We start from the raw sequence: 16,294 nt of genomic DNA, 5'->3' as shown, positions 1-16,294 counted from the left end.
GTCCAGGTTCTTCTGTACTGGTTTCTACAAGTTGAGGTCAGTAATTCCTAGGGATTTCCCCAAATGAAAGGTTCCTTCGTGTACCTCCAGAAGGGCATAAAAGCATCCCCCAAAGCTGGCACTGTTTACAATCACTGGTATTTAAAGCATACATTTATAAGCAATCTAATGCAGTCAACTCCTCGCTCCAGACCAAGGTCACCAAAATCCAGGGTAGTATATGATAAATAAAGTCAGTTCTGCAGTCAACCTGCCGGTGTCAATTACATGCTCTCCCATTTCTAGTTATGCCCACCACTATCCACATAGGAATTACTAACCTGTCTGTATATTTGTTCTTTCTTCTTTTAAAGGGCAAAACACATGGAAAGCATAAAATTGGTATTAGCAATTATAAACATTTAATTAAAAAATTTCAATTGCTGTTTGTAAATTAGTCAATCAGATACTAAAATTAACTATTCCTTTATCAGTTTGTAAAAGCTACCTATAAATGAGAATAATTCTAATTTTTTGTTAATAATTTCTCCTAACTTTTCTATCTGCTATCTAAATTTGTTTATGGCATACTTCAATTCATAAAAGTTCCACATTTTACAAAGAATCCCTCTTTTCCTTTATAATATTGTTCATGCTTTTGTGTTCTGAGATTACCTTCTTTATCTCTAAATTCAATGAACAGCTACCTGTATTGGCTTCTAGTTGCTATTTACAATTTTGTTAATTTTTAAATATTTAAGCAGTTGAGCTGTATGGAATCTGCTTTGACACAGGCATGGTGTGAGGTCTGTTTTTTCCACATAGTGGGTTAGTCCAATATTGTTTTGAAACTTATAGGGTTGATGGTTATGGTTAGGATCAAAATCTGCTAGAGTAACTACTTTCCCCAATTCATTTCAAATTTACATATTAAATTTATAAATTGATGTGAGCAGAATTAGCATCCTCTTTCAATATTTGGGGTTTTTTAAAAATTTTTTTTAGTTGTCAAGGGATCTTTATTTATTTATATGCAGTGCTAAGGATCAAACCCAGTGCCTCGTTCATGCTAAGCAAGCACTCTACCACTGTGCTACCACCCCAGCCCCCAGACAACATTTGGTTTTCCCATCCAAACGATACTTGCTTCTCCATTATCTGGAATCTGGTTTTGGATTTCCTTGAAAATATTTCATAGTTTTTGTCATGTGGGTCCTTATAGTATAGCATAATTTAAAAATACATCCATAAAAATTTTCCCCGAAAGGTGACAATGGAAGAAAAACATAAAAAAATCATGGTTTATGTGTGTGGTTTAAATATGCTTAATTCTGTGCATCTGATATTTGTCATACTTATGTTTACAGATCTTTTCTTAGCATAAATTATCCCTTATTTAATAGAAATCAAATGGTAACTACAGGAATATGTAAGGCAAAGGGTGAGTCTTATTAGAAAGCAAAAGTGTGTCTTATTAATATTCTGCCCTACTTCTAATGCTCAATTCCATATTTTTCTATCCTGAAATATCTATCCCAAAGTTAAATTCTGAGTAATAAAATGTTATGTTTGCAGAAAGTTGGGCTAAAGACAATTAAAACTTAATAGGAAAACTCAACACTACCAAAATACAGCTGAAAATCCATTAACACAGCAGGCTGACCATGCAACAGGGAGTCCCCACTAACTCATGCTAGGGAACTATTTCTCCAAAACTCAAAACTGTACTATGGGGATGTTTTACAACTAACCACCTAAAATCCATCACCTTCTCATTAGTAGAAACATGAGTCAATCAAACTTTGGTTATCCCAACTTAGCTAACTAACCCCTGACATTAGAAAGACAAAATGGCACATTTAACTGGAAGTTTTTTAATGTTGTTGGAGAAATAAACAATGAAATAAAAGTCATGAATTCATGAATTCTATTTCTGACTAACATACTCAAACTATGTGTTACAGAAAATAGTTACTACATTTTAAAATTTCTATTCTACCAAAATGAACCTAACTTTTTTTTCATTTCTTTATCTCCCCCTCAACCCCGCCACCTTTGAAAAACAAGTCTCTCACTCCTCAGACCAAAATGAAAAATAACTACCCGGGTTCCTCAGCTAAGCTCCAAAACCACATTCCAAACTGAACAACAGAGAAGCTGAACACTTGACCCTCACAGAGGCTGCATTTTTAATGGCCTCAGTGAACGCTGCCTGTGTGGCAGCCTGCATTATTTTCATTCTTTCACTAGTCTGGTGTTTTTTTCCACAAAGAAAAAAATCCCAGAAATACTAATATTTTTATAGAGATCATGGCAATGAACTTGGAGAAGCCTCAAGTGCATTGTAAGCCAGACTGAGAGAATGACAAATATTTTTCTTCACTTGAATAAATTAGTCCTCTAGTCCAGTTTTATTTCTTTCTAGTAAAATAAAAAAAGTCCTTACTTTTTGTATGACTTAAAAACCTGAAGACAATTCAACATTTTCAATTTCAGAAAAATTGAAGTAGAAGTAGTGCTCAAAAGAAAAAAAAATGCATGTATTGTTTGAGCAAGTAAATAGGCATCCTGATTCAAACATGAACAGTTAGTCTTCGTCCAATAATATCTTTACAATTCAACTTCCTACTGCAACTAAAAGTGAATTCCCAGATATTTCTTTATGTAGAGAGCATATCAAGTAAACAAAAACCAAAGCTAATATTTCATAACTAGTGGCCTACCAGTAGAAGGTGTTTTCATAAGTTGTAGCCAAAACTGTGAACACCCTAACCATAAAACTGTGTCTAATACCAAAAGAAGTTTGATCTGGACTTAAATTTTTTAAGTGATTTTATTGTAAGAGAAAAGAAGTAAAGGCAGGAAGTTGAAATTATCATAACCCTTGAACAAGCCACAATCAACTAAAAGCTATTTGTAATGAAGGCCTTACTTAGTCACTAGTGTGGTTCTAGGGATTAATAGAGTTTGTGTATTTAAGAAGGGGCTGGATGGATTCAGGTCAACAAACTGAGTCATGTTTGCTCAGGTGAAACCTAAAAATAACCACCCTTTGGTATTCCTAGGATAGTAATGCAGGATCGCCCAGCTGCCTCAGCACACAGTATGAATGTCCCCTCTCCCATCCATAGCATACAATTTAGCTGAAAATAAGTAGACCAAGAGCTAACTTCTACATCAATATAATTTAGTAGACAGAGGGATTTGGCCAAAAATGAATGTGTCCAGTCACTCTGAATTAGTTAACTTATGTTATGGTAGGCTAACACAGCACCGAAGTTTACACCAAAGAATCATAAGCCACTCTTTGAAAATGCTGGCCCATCCTGAGCTGGGTTCTCATTACCATGTCAAACAGGCCATTTTTCTCTTTCCTTATCTGTATTTCAACTCAATATTTTTTGGCCTCCACTTTTCCACTACAGTACTCAAACTATAAAATGTGGTACTAGACAACATTTAATTTAAAAGTGATATGAAATCAGTAAGACTTCTGAGAAATACAGAGCTGTATGAAGACATGCACAAACATAACATGACATCTTTTTGAAGATTCAGCTATTCCTCAATTATAAACTACTTTCACTATGTCTTGAATACCTACTGTGTGTTAGATGCTGTTAGGTACTGGAGTGAACTTTTTGGACACCAGTTGTGTGGAACATACAAATAAAGAAGATGGATAATTAATAATTACAGGAAAAATTTATTATAATTATGGTAAATGCTATATTAAATATGATACTACCTGTGAAAGGGTAACAAGGGATATTTGGGAACAAAGGGGAAATGAATACACTAGAATGAGACAAAAATTCCAGTCATCATTACAATGTAACTCTGAATAAAAATGTAAGTGAACAATGACTAAACCTATACTTCTTTTGGAAGAATATTCATTGACTCCAGGCAGCTTCCTGTTATCTCATCTCAAATGGCTATCCAGTCTACAAATTACTATCTAGCCAACCACTACCATTTCTCATGCTCAAAGGTGAGTCAACCTCAAATCATTAGCTCCTACTCCTTCCAGAACCCACAATTTAGAAGTTGGACAGAGACACAAGACTCGGTTGCCTCCTAGAAAAGTTAAAATAAAACTAAAACAACACGCTGACATGACACATGGTCTCCATTGAAGCCAACACAGACTGTTTATTTCTTCACTTTATCACAAGTAACAAAGATTCCTTCAGCAGTTACCTAGCAGTATTACCATTGTGCAGACTCTGTGCTAACTAAAGATAGAGACAAATGACAGTCCCAGACGCTAAAGCTGCTCACTGTCTAGTGTGGGAGGCTGAGAAGTCGGCAGAGAATTACATCCTGATTGAAAATTGCTCTGGCAGGGTTCGCACAGGATACTCTGGTTGTAAAAGGAGTTCAGAGTGGCTTGCATGACCTAGACTTGAAAGAGGGCAAGGGTCGACCGAGGGAGGAAGGGGACAGCCTAGTAGGGAAGGCTCTGAGGAAGGGCACGTGCCTGGGCACAGGAACCACATTTTCTGCAGATGCCTGCATTTCAGTATTGAAAATCAAAACAAGGTCATTTAACAGGCAAAAGAAGGACCATCTCTCCTACCTTGGTCTGGTTTTGTTCCTTGTTTTTTCTAACAGTGGCATGATTCTACTGAGGTGTCCTGGTTCCTACTCTCAATAGTCCCCATTCTGCTCTCTAGAGCATAAAGGAATAACATATGACCCACATTTAACAAAGGATTTTTATTTGGGGGGATGTTTCCTTTCAAAACACCTATCCCTGACCTATAGCCAGCCACAAGGATAGACAGGAGATCTGCTAAAAGAAGGGGGAGCGAAGGGTGGTCTGGGTGGGAATGGAAAAATTCCACCTCCTATTCCCTAGTCAGCCCCCAGAGAGCCTTTGAAGTCTCAATCATCAGGTAATAACAGCCTTCCCCTAAATTAGAGGAAGAATGTCTGCCTGCTACAAAGATGATATGTGAAGATTAATCTGCTTTGGGCTACCAGGGAAAGGAATGTGGGGAACAGACTAGTTTGGAAGGGTAATTCATGTTTACAAGCATTAATAAACAGAACCCTGCAATTCAAGAAAAAAAAAAAAAGTAATGACTCTAGGTAAAATGGTCAAGGATTTCAGAAATACTTTAAAGAATTATTTTTACATTAGCACTTAGCTGACAAAGAAGACAGCAAAACACTGATACACATTAATTTAAAAACATACAATTGCTAGCAGATACTTTGTTCTAATGAGCCAAGAGGGAGGCTGATTTAACTTTTGAACCTAGTCTCAGTTAAAAATCTATCATTATTTCTGTGCCTGCAAAGATGGTACAGAATGGTTTATTTATCTGTTTTTATAATTTTTATAATTTTATTTATTCTCAACCTTGTTTGACAGAAAATTGGGAGTTTCTAGAAGTAAATATTAGCCTTAATTAAAGAAATAATAATTGGGGATGATTTAAAAGAATAGACTTAATGGGAAGGGCACTAATAATTATTTGGCCTATTTCTGCATCTTTGAAAGTATAAAACAAAAGCAACATTCAGATAATTAAGCCCCCAAAACTTTCACCTTAATTATGAAACTAGTGGCTCAATGTCCATCTCATTTGGGAATGTAGCAAAACCTCCAAAGCCTGGCTATAAACAGAAGTTATAAGAAGTTAATAAAAAAGTATATGCCCAAATTGGATCTAAGCTTTGCTTATCTGAATATTTATGCTTCCTTAATATAGTGGGTATTTAGATCTCTGGACAATTCCAGAGTTTACTTAGGAAGTTTCAATGTGCAGCAAGGTAGGAGAGTTGGAGAACATGGGGACAGGAAGTGTATGTGGCAGAATCAAAGAAGACTAAATAAGTTTGTGTTATTTATACAACTACAATTTTCATTCAAGTGACCCCCAAAGCAATTCATTAAACATAAGTGAATTTTCAGTTAAATTTTAGAAATTATTTAATTGTGTTCCATTGAGTTCCCTCAGACACTCATTCCTCATGCTTTCTTAAACTCAAAAGCCTTAATCCTGGTTAAAAAGGAAGCATGTGGAATAGACTACCACTGAAATAGTGGCCAGATCACATTTTCTGGTTGAGTTGTGAGGTCTCAGACGAGTAATGATTCTTTGAGTCATTTCTGTATGCTGTTCATCCAAGAGCAATTTCTAAAAAGATTCCCTAGTGTCCTCCATAGCACTATCTAAATTACAGAATGTCTCATTAAAATGATGGCTTCAAAATTATAGCTAAAGAATCAGCAAATAATTATGTTAACCAGACTTAGTACTTGGGAATGAACTGATTCAGTCTGTTAATTCCTTGATTGAAATTGCTTTGAAGTATTAATGGTCAGACACATATTCTGCTCTTGCCACGTATTTTGAGGATGAAATTCTCCTACAGTTTAACCTTATCGATTAAACATTATACTAGATTACTGGAGGAAATATTATTTCACAATTCAATCTCAGTTATTGAAAAACTGGAAGTGTGTCTGCAGGGACTAGACCTGGAGAAGCAATTTCTGGAATTATAGATAGTTCTGTCCTTACATGTAAAAACAGGGTACACTAAGTGAAATGCAATTCATTCTCGCCAACAATTTTCAGCAAGTCATTAATTATGTTCACATCTGTTCTAGGAAAGCTAACATTTCTTAATACAGCAGTACATTCCTCTACGCTAAACTACTACTACCGAAACACACAAATACACACTCCCCACATAGACGGCTGAATGCAAAGTAACATGTACCCTACACAAAAAAGTTAGGCACGTACTTAAAATTAGTTCCCTATGACATAAGTTTGTGAATAAGTGACACAGACATTTTGACAGCAAATTTTCAGAAACTGTAGCAAACCTCACGTAATCCATCCTGACTCAAAAAATACTGAAAAAAAAATTACATTTAGATCTTTGGCACAAGATGATTTTAAATGGTTGGCCCGCAACCTCAATTGTTGTGAAACCAAAGATGTAACAGTTTTGAAGAATAGAAGAATTACTTTATGTCAGAATCTACTCAGTAAACAAGCAGTGCCACTTGGCTTATATTATTTGCCTGGCTTGGATCCCATGAAATTGAGAAGCATTGGAACCAAGGGGAGAAAGCAATGAGAGTGCTTTGGGATACTGAGCCAAACTCTTACATAGTATTTGAAATGCTGTGGTAAACATGAAATAATTTTAGGTTCAAGATTGATGCCAGTTTTTTTTTTTTTTTTCCTTTTTGGAAAAATAATAAAATGCATGTAAAGCGTCCTGCCAGAGGTTCACCATATAAAATCTGCCAAACTTAGATGTCTAATGAGAACAGCAATTCAGTGGCCTGAATTCAGATGAAAAAACTGACCCTCACCTTTGGTGTCGAGCATTAAAGAGAGACTAGATCAAGAAGCCTAACAGAAGTACATCATATTACTAATTCTAACCTCCATCCCTGAAAAATGTCTGCAATTACTGTTTCTCCACTCTAGAAATACTCAGAACAGCAAAAATTAAATACACATGAAGTGAACACAAAAGGCCTTCACAGAAAAATCAAATGGCTCATCCAATGACTGTTACTCATTGCTCGGCAAACTAGTCATCTGGGCTAAATTTTTGACTTTGTGCCAGTGGTTCAAAATCAGCAACCTTTCAGCCAAAATGCTGTGTGGAATGTAGCCAAGACCACCTATGGAAATTAGCATCTCATAATTTACTACCCGGGACTATGATCTCATAAACCCAGCATGGAGGGCACAACAGGCCTTGTGTGGGAATCTCCTGGAGTCCCCGTGGAGACCCACAAAGTTGCTCTCGCAGAGCTACAGGCACAGGGGTGATAAAAGGCAGACAGCTAGCTCTACTTCCTGAACGAGTTTACCACAGGCACACTTTCAAATTAAAATATTAGGGTTAGGAAAGCCCCAAATTAAATCTTCTAGGAGAAACAGATGCTTTTTTCTAAGTACAAATTTCCAAAATTTGTTATTTATAATTTATTACCAGTCATCTATTATTTATAAATTATGCATCTTCTACTTCTGTCAACATTATCAATGTTAATAATAAAAAAGAATAACTAATGTTAAATGCAAAGCGTTTTCACACCTATTGATCATCTACTCCTCCCAGTAAACAAACCATTGCAATCATCCAGACTGCATATTCAGAGGGTTAGTGGGTCCTGTCCCACCAATAAATGGCAGAGCTAAGCCTAGAACCCAGATGTGACTTCATGTTCAGCACTCTTCCCAATATATTGCCTCTCAATTATCCATTTATTTATTGGCTCTCACTATTCTCTCTCTCAAATTACCTGAGAGGTAACATGGAGAGCAGAAGGGTGGGTGAAGATGATACCATTGGAGCTTCCTGGAGCCCCACAGGTAAGGCACCAACTGGCACAAAGGATACCTCATAGGGACAGGCGCAGAGTGCTTTGAAACGTTCCATCAAGGGATGGTAGAATAACAGATTCCTGAAAACGCACTGAACTCATCTGAATCTAATGGATTCGCTCCCAGGTTTCACTGTAGTCAAAAGTCTGTTACAGAGCTGGTAGGCAGAATAAGGGACAGAGTTGTAACTGGAGACAGGCTGACCCTCTGAGCAACCCAAGGAAGAATTTACTGATAATTCAGGTAGGCAAACAATGGCATAACTTGACTCAGGAAAGGGTGAGGTCTCCATTCATGGAAACATTCAGGAAGTAACTGCACAGACAGCTTGAACTGCATAGAATTTTCTCTCAGTCACACCAAAATGATAAAGTCTCCTATATACGAACAGTGTGCCATGGAAGGGAGAATTTAAGGCTCAATGAAGAGCTGCACATAGTTTACTGATTTATTTTCCTCCATTTTCTGACCAGTTTCAGATAGACAGATAAAAGCAATCAAAGGCTGGGTGAGGTGGGGCACGCCCATAATCCCAGTTACTGGGGAGGCTGAGGCAAGAGGATGGCAAGTTCTAGGACAGCCTGGGCAACTTAGTGAGATCCTGTGTCAAAAAATAAAAAGGACTGGGATGTAACTGAGTGGAAAAGTGACCCATGGATTCAACCTCTAGTACTGGGGGCAGGGCGGGTGTGGGGGAGGGGCAGCAGTTAGTAATGAAAGGAACAAAATCACAGAGCTTTTGGAAAAGTCCAAAAAATGCAGTAAGCCTAAGGGCAAGCTAGGTCTGTTCATGACTTTATCTGAAATTTCACAAATGCCAAGAGTAATCATATTACTTTCCCTGATTCCTCAAAGACAGGCCCTGATAATTCGTAAATTCCTTAGAACTGAAGGTAGAGTAAAATTTAGGTGCCATCTTTGGTTTTTAACATCCACATTCTTAGGAATTGTTTAAAAAAACTGAAATAACAAAATTAAAAGAAGTCACTATGCAAGTGTTAAGTATTTTAACATTTTTATCAGTTCTAGATTCTAGTTCAAGTGCCATCTCCTTCATTCACTGTGTTAAATGCCTATAAACATGCCAGCTCGTGACCTTTTTTTGCTTTTTCTTCAGTAATAAATGATCCTTGCTTTGGTGCCACTATATCACGGTTTGTTTTTATTATAGTACTCTATTTGCAAACACAGTTTCTGAATCCTACAGTGGTCCTAAAGGAAGGGACATTCTTTCTCCCTGTGGCAGTAGCACAGAGGCTTCAACATGTAAGTCCTCCAGCCCCACACTGAACTATTTATATTATGGGGTCTTTATATCATAAAAACATATCAATATTAATGTGTGCTTGATTTACCTAACAAATTTTTATCAATCACCTATTTAGGCATTATTACAATAATGCCATAGTGGATTAGATCCATGCCTGCTTGTACCAATGTACCATTAAGACTGACAATTGATCTGGGTGTGGTGGTGCATGCCTGTTACCTCCTCAGGAGGCTGAGGCAGGAGGATGGACCACAAATTCCATGCCAACCTGGGAATTTAGTGAAACCCTGTCTCAAAATAAAAAGGGTTGGAGATACAGAGCAGAGGTAGAGTGCCCCTGGGTATAATTCCTAGTATCAGGGAAGGAAGGAAAGAAGGGAGGGAGGGAGGGTAGGTGGGAGAGGCTGCTACTCAGAGATGGTCTGGAGAGAAGCTATGTCTGCCTTTCATGCCAACATTTCAACGATACACATGCACCCCAACAGAGGCCCACTTCCTACAAATAGTTAGGGTGGTCCCCGCAAATCTGTGTTGATCAATATAAAAAATAAATTCTGATGTTTGAAGATGAAAATAAACTTTTCCTAAACTATCACCCCAGTTCCCAAAGGGTTGTGGTCAACATTAACATTACCAGAGCATGTTTAGATAACGACTTTCCAACACAGTTCCTTGAAAATGAGGTTCTCACAGGCAGGTCTTACAGTTATTTACCTTATTCCAACACTGCCCTAAGGGTTATAAGGCCCCACATGGATGGAAAACAGGTGGGGGAGCAAAACAAGAAAAAATGTTCACATCTCAGTCTTTTAAGTGTAATCCACTAATGGCTGTGTATTTGAGGATTTTATGACAAAATCCTTATTCTTTTTTGGGGATGAAAAGGGGTGGTTCCAGGGATTGAACCCAGAGGCGCTTAACCACTGAATCACATCCCCAGCCCATTTTTATATTTTACTTAGAAACAGGGTCTCATTTAGGGCTCACTACATTGCTGACATTGGCCTTGAACTTGTAATCCTCCTGCCTCTGCCTCCTGAGTTACTGGGATTATAGGCATGCACCACTGTACCTGACCAAAATTCTTATTCTTAATAATACACATATAGAAAATGCTGAATTTAACATTCTACAAACAAGCCCTACCAGAGAAAAAAGCAAACACCCCTCCCTAACAGCATCAATATCCTATTAACCAGGCTCTGAAAGAAATATGGGCAAAGGAATATTCCGTTGCGTGTACTCAACCAGCAGCTAACTCCAAATGAATTTCTCTCTGTGCCCCAATAAATTACAGAGGAAAGTTCTCAATTAGTGAAGCAAGGCAATGAAAGGTTCTGGTATTGAAGGAATGTGGAGTGTAAGGAAAGTATCAAAAGTCTTGAGATAACACAGAGCTTCAGAATAGTGATAGTCACTTTCTACCTTGTGCCTGGAAGGAAAAGTTATTTAGGAGGAACAATCTGTAAGCCCAGTGGCTTCAGGTAGGATGGGAACAACAGATTTCTTGTATGGGTAGCAGATGCATGGTAACGTCATTCACTAAGAGAGGAATTAAAGAAAAGCAGTATGTCATGTCCCAGAAAGAATTTGTAGAAGCTGGAGGTGTATTGTTTGTATAAAAAGGAACTTAAGGCTTGTGAGGAGGTACAGATACAAAGCCAAATACATAAGTGATTAAGACGTGAAGAGGAGTTAGGTTTATCCCAGGTAGTTCTAATGTGACAAGTTATAAGGAAGGAAATTTGCAATCGAAAATTCAAACTAGTCCAAAGTTAACCAGACCAATTCAAGAGAAAGCAAGCTGCCCTGCCTTCAACAGCAAGGAATACTTGGTGGGTGCAAAAGGTGCAGAGGACACTGCAGCATCAGACGGTGATGGAAAGGTAATCTGTAAGGCCTTTGCCATCACTGACACTCTATGAGCACTCTTTATTTATTTAGAGCTTCAATTCTGGGCCAGGAATTGGGCTGTTATCCTGAACTTCAGCAAAGTTGAGGATAAGAATCTTGGCAGTATGAATTATCCCAGAAATCAAGGTCACTGAGTTCTTTGCCTCTTAACCAGGCAAATTATTCAACCAATCTTGGGCCTCAGTTTCCTCAACTATCAAAGGCAACATTTTAACTGTTAGACACTTCTAGCAATTTTATGATTCTAAAGGGAATTTATGTACTATATATTATGATGAAAATTAATCTTTCAAATTAAAAAAAAATAAACCTCTTAAATCGGGGTCAATTCATATACCAAATCCCTGACTGCCAAGACTTCACCATCCAGGCCCCTCCTCTCATCCGGTAGATCCCCTTCTTCCCACACTGTCCTTGCATTTTTACATCTGTCAGAGGAGCAACACTTAATGGTCCTGTCCTACCCTTGTCTGTTACCATTTGGGATCTGAATGGGTTTGAGTTTTCTATCAGCAATTGGTGAGATCGAAGAAGTCTTCCAGAAAGCAAGGGTAAGTTATAGCCAGTTGTACATAGAAAATGTCACACTGATGTATTCAATACTGTGAAATATGTCCCCTATAATATTTACCATGAAGGTAGTTCTAATCCAAACATAATAACAACACAGGAAAAAGTATCAACAAAAAACTTCATTCCATGAAACCACCATTTGACCTACCTATGCCACTCCTTGGTGTATACCCAAAGGACTTACAATCAGTATACTATAGTGATGCACCAAATCAAAGTTTATAGCAGCTCAATTCACATTAGCTAAAATATGGAACCAACCTAGATGCCCTTCAATAGATGAATGGATAAAGAAACTGTGGTGTATATATACACAGTGGAATTACTCAGCCTTAAAGGAGAATAAAATTATGGTCTTTGCAGGTAAATGGACTGATTTGGAGAATATCATGCTAAGCGAAATAAGACAATCCCCCAAAACCAAAGGTCAAATGTTTTCTGTGATATGTGGATGCTGATCCATAATGGGGGGTGGTGTGCAAGGGAAGACTGGAGAAAATGTGGATTGGGCAGAGGGGAGTGAGGGGAGGGGAAGAAGCATGGGGTTGGGAAAGATAGTGGAATGAGATGGACATCATTACCCTAGGTACAAGTATAATTGCTTCAATGATATGACTCCACATCAAGTACAACCAAAGAAATGAAAGCTTGTACTCCATTCGTGTACAACAAATTGAAATGCATTCTGCTTCATGTATAACTAATTAGAACAAATAAAAAATTTAAAAAAAAAAAGCTGCATTTCAGCCTCTAACCAATGGCCCCTACGCTCACAGACCAATACAATGCAAAGACATTCCAATACAATGAAATATTTGGATCATTTTCAATCTGTGTTTTTTAGGATGACAGAAATAAGCCCAATAGAGCTAAGCCAATTATTCAGAAGAAACACAAGTCATGGCATACACTGCCCTCAACCAGGAATTACTGACAAAATTTGCTAATGAGACAACAATTCATAAAATTCATTAGGATTTTTAAGATTTTAATTTGAACTACTGGGTTTCTAATGTGGTTCAAAATGTATCCAGATTATTCTCTACCAAAAAAAAAAAAAGTCATAAGAGAAAACAACAAATGCAGTACAGTAAGGGAATTACTGTCACAGAAATGGTTCCTTATGTTACTGAAGACTTCTACAAAAACAAGAGAAAAAAAATTTAAAGCAAAAGCTCTAGACTCAAAAAGAACTTGGGTTCAAATTACAGCTCTATCACTTACTAGCAATTTAGTTGGGCAACTTACCTGGCCTTATAGAATGCATTTTCTCATATGTAAAATTATGCTAAGCACAGTCATGTTATAAGTTCAAGGTGAGGAGAAAATAACTAATATAAAAGGCCTATTATAGGGGCTGGGGTGTGGCTCAGAGGTAGAGTGCTCACATAGCACATGTGAGGCCCTAGGTTCAATCCTCAGAATCACATACAAATAAAATAAAGGTACTATGTCCACCTACAACTAAAAAATAAATATATTTTTTAAAAGGCCTATTATAGTATCTTGCACTTATTAGGATCTTAGTCAACTATTGATGATGACAATGCTGCCAGAAGATGGAGAAGAATAATAGATAGGAGATGAACACATTCCCCAACGAATTAGACTAGACAAATCCCCAGGCCCCTTGAACAGCTAATGCACATTTTTTCCCTGAGAAATTCCAAAGCCTATGCAGACTGTTGTTTGGGGGACACAGGTTTGAGCCTTGGTTTCCTCCTCAGTGAAATAGAATTCCAACATCTCTTTTAAGTCATCTTCACAATTTTAAAATAATTATGATGGAGCCAATATTATTAGCAGTGTAATGCATTTTTCCTTTCCCGCCATCCTGCAGATGCAGAGAATGTTGGTCTTGCTTGTTCTGTTCAGCCCTCACCTTTCCTCAATGAAGATTCCATTATTACTAGATGGATTCTTTGACTTTACATGATATACAATCAAAAGAAAGGGGACCGGTAGAAGCGATGGACTTGGATGGGGGAGGAGTTTTATCAGAGGAGGTATTGGGGAAATTTGGGAAGAGATGGGTTAGAAGCATCAGTGATGGAAACAAAGATTTCTAGAAGTCTTGGTACAGATTATACATCCCCTTCACCATGTTCTGACAGTGCTAATAAAGAACAGACAATATTAGGTCAAATTTGGTTGACTGCCTATTTTTCTAACAGAATTGCCTCTTAGAGAATGGGCCAAGTAGGTCACATTTTAAATGGGGACAACAGAAGAAAAGAAGATACCAAGTAGAAAGTATCATACACTTTAGGCAGGATGTATTTAATTAGTACATGGCACGGAGAACATTGAAGAGTCAATATCTTTGTTAGGATTATGGGTTAGAGCTATGGCTACATTCAACCATCATTCTATTTGAATATCTTGTCCAAAGTCTGAGCTTATCAAAATCAGAGAGCTGTTCTAGCTAATTCTCTCTTAATACTCTTGGCTGCCCTACCTCTATCCCTCTCCCCTAGAATTTCTCAACCTTAATACTATTGACATTTGGTGGTAGATAAATGTTGTGGGGCTGCCCTGTGTGCTGAAGACCTTTGGCAGTTTCCCTAACTTCTACCTGCTAGTTGCCAGTAGTATCTTCCTCTCTTCCTTGGCAAGATGTGAAAATTAAAAATGTCTCCAGATATTGCCAAATACCACTTGGGGCAGGGGGCAGAATCAGCCCTAACTGAGAGTTCCTACTTTACCCCAAACACTCAAGGTTAAAAGAAAAATTCATATTGCACCAAGTCATTCTCCAGCAACATTTCTTTAACAGCTACAAGGATTCCAAATTCTCAATAATCCATCACCATTACACTTTGCTTGCTGCTAGACTGACTGCATTGGGCTGTGTTTTAGTAAGCTTTTTTGTCTCTATGACCAAAAGGCCTGAAAAAAACAATTTATAGGAAGAAAAGTTTATTTTGGGGCTCATGATTTCAGAAGTCTCAGTCCAAGATGACTGACACATTGTTCTCGGGCTGAGGTGAGGCAGACCATTATGGCAGAGGAAAACAGCATCACAGATGGCCACCAGGAAACATGGAGAGCTCTGCTCACCAGGGCCAAAATATGTACACCAAAGGCACATCCCTAGTGACTCACCTCCTCTGGTCATACCCTGCCTGCCTGCAGCTAACACGCAGTTAATCCATATGGTTGGATTAAGCCATCGATTAAGTCATACCTCTCGTAACGTTCTCTGAATGTTCTTGCATTTTTTCACACAGGAGCTTTTAGGGACATCACATATCCAAACCATAACAGGTCCATATACAAATGACAGTAATGGTTATCATTTGTTGGCAATTTCTTATGTGCCATGCCTTATGCTAGTCATTGAACTGATTTTTGTTCTTATACAGAAGTAAGTAGTAGATAATATTCTCTCCATTTAGGGATGGGTAAAAAAAAAAAAAATAACTTATCCAAGTTCACAGTCAATTTGTGACTAAACAGGGGATTGAACTTAATTCCATCCAAGTGCAGAGTCTTTCTTTGTCTTAGGCCACAGTATTTCTCCTCATGAGAAACTCTAATGCAGAGATACTTAAGAAATGCATTTGCTATAAGTTTCAGGAGATAAAGTGGAGATTTCAGTGTATAGACTATTATAAAGCTTGGTGTTCTCATATGAAGCTGACCAGCAGTATAGATGTCTTTATTCTAAAGATACCAACAAGCCGATTTTTGAATTATGGATTCAGGAAAATGGTGGTTTTCTCTAAGTAGAAACAACAAGCAGTAGCTGGTTGCCATGGTAGCAGAGGTAAACTTAACCTTGACTGCAAATACAATCTCCAGAAAGGGACGGTGAGTATGATTAGGAGTCTAAACTAAATGAGGGATATATCACTGGGAGGAGAGAAATGATATATTTATCTTCAATTAGCTGAAAAGCCACCATATAACAAAAGGAGAGCACATGTTCTAGATTATTTCACAAGGAAATAATGCAGGATTCATGAGTGGAACTTAGAATGAAGTAATGGAAGCAGTTTTCTACAAAATGTTAAGAAAGGGTATTTGCCCATCAGAGTATTTCATCACATGGACAGAAAAATTAAGCAAGTGGTCTAAAGAACAGCATGTCACGGGAACAGAAAGGCACTCACAGGGATGTGGTTTTGTTAGGACACCCCAGTGGGGTGAGATTGGACTAAATTCCCAGGTCCCTTCCAAA

General features: G+C 37.8%; 1 protein-coding gene across 1 annotated transcript in view; it reads right to left on the bottom strand.

The window, feature by feature from the left end:
• Wls (Wnt ligand secretion mediator) overlaps window positions 1–16,294 on the bottom strand; it is a 104,903-nt gene that overhangs the window by 68,305 nt on the left and 20,304 nt on the right. The gene's annotated exons all lie outside the window — the stretch shown is intronic.

Source organism: Sciurus carolinensis, chromosome 1, assembly GCF_902686445.1.
Source record: "Sciurus carolinensis chromosome 1, mSciCar1.2, whole genome shotgun sequence".
In the NCBI taxonomy this organism is placed as follows: domain Eukaryota; kingdom Metazoa; phylum Chordata; class Mammalia; order Rodentia; family Sciuridae; genus Sciurus; species Sciurus carolinensis.
Note: the sequence above shows the minus strand (reverse complement) of the source record. Positions and strands in the feature narration are given on the sequence as shown.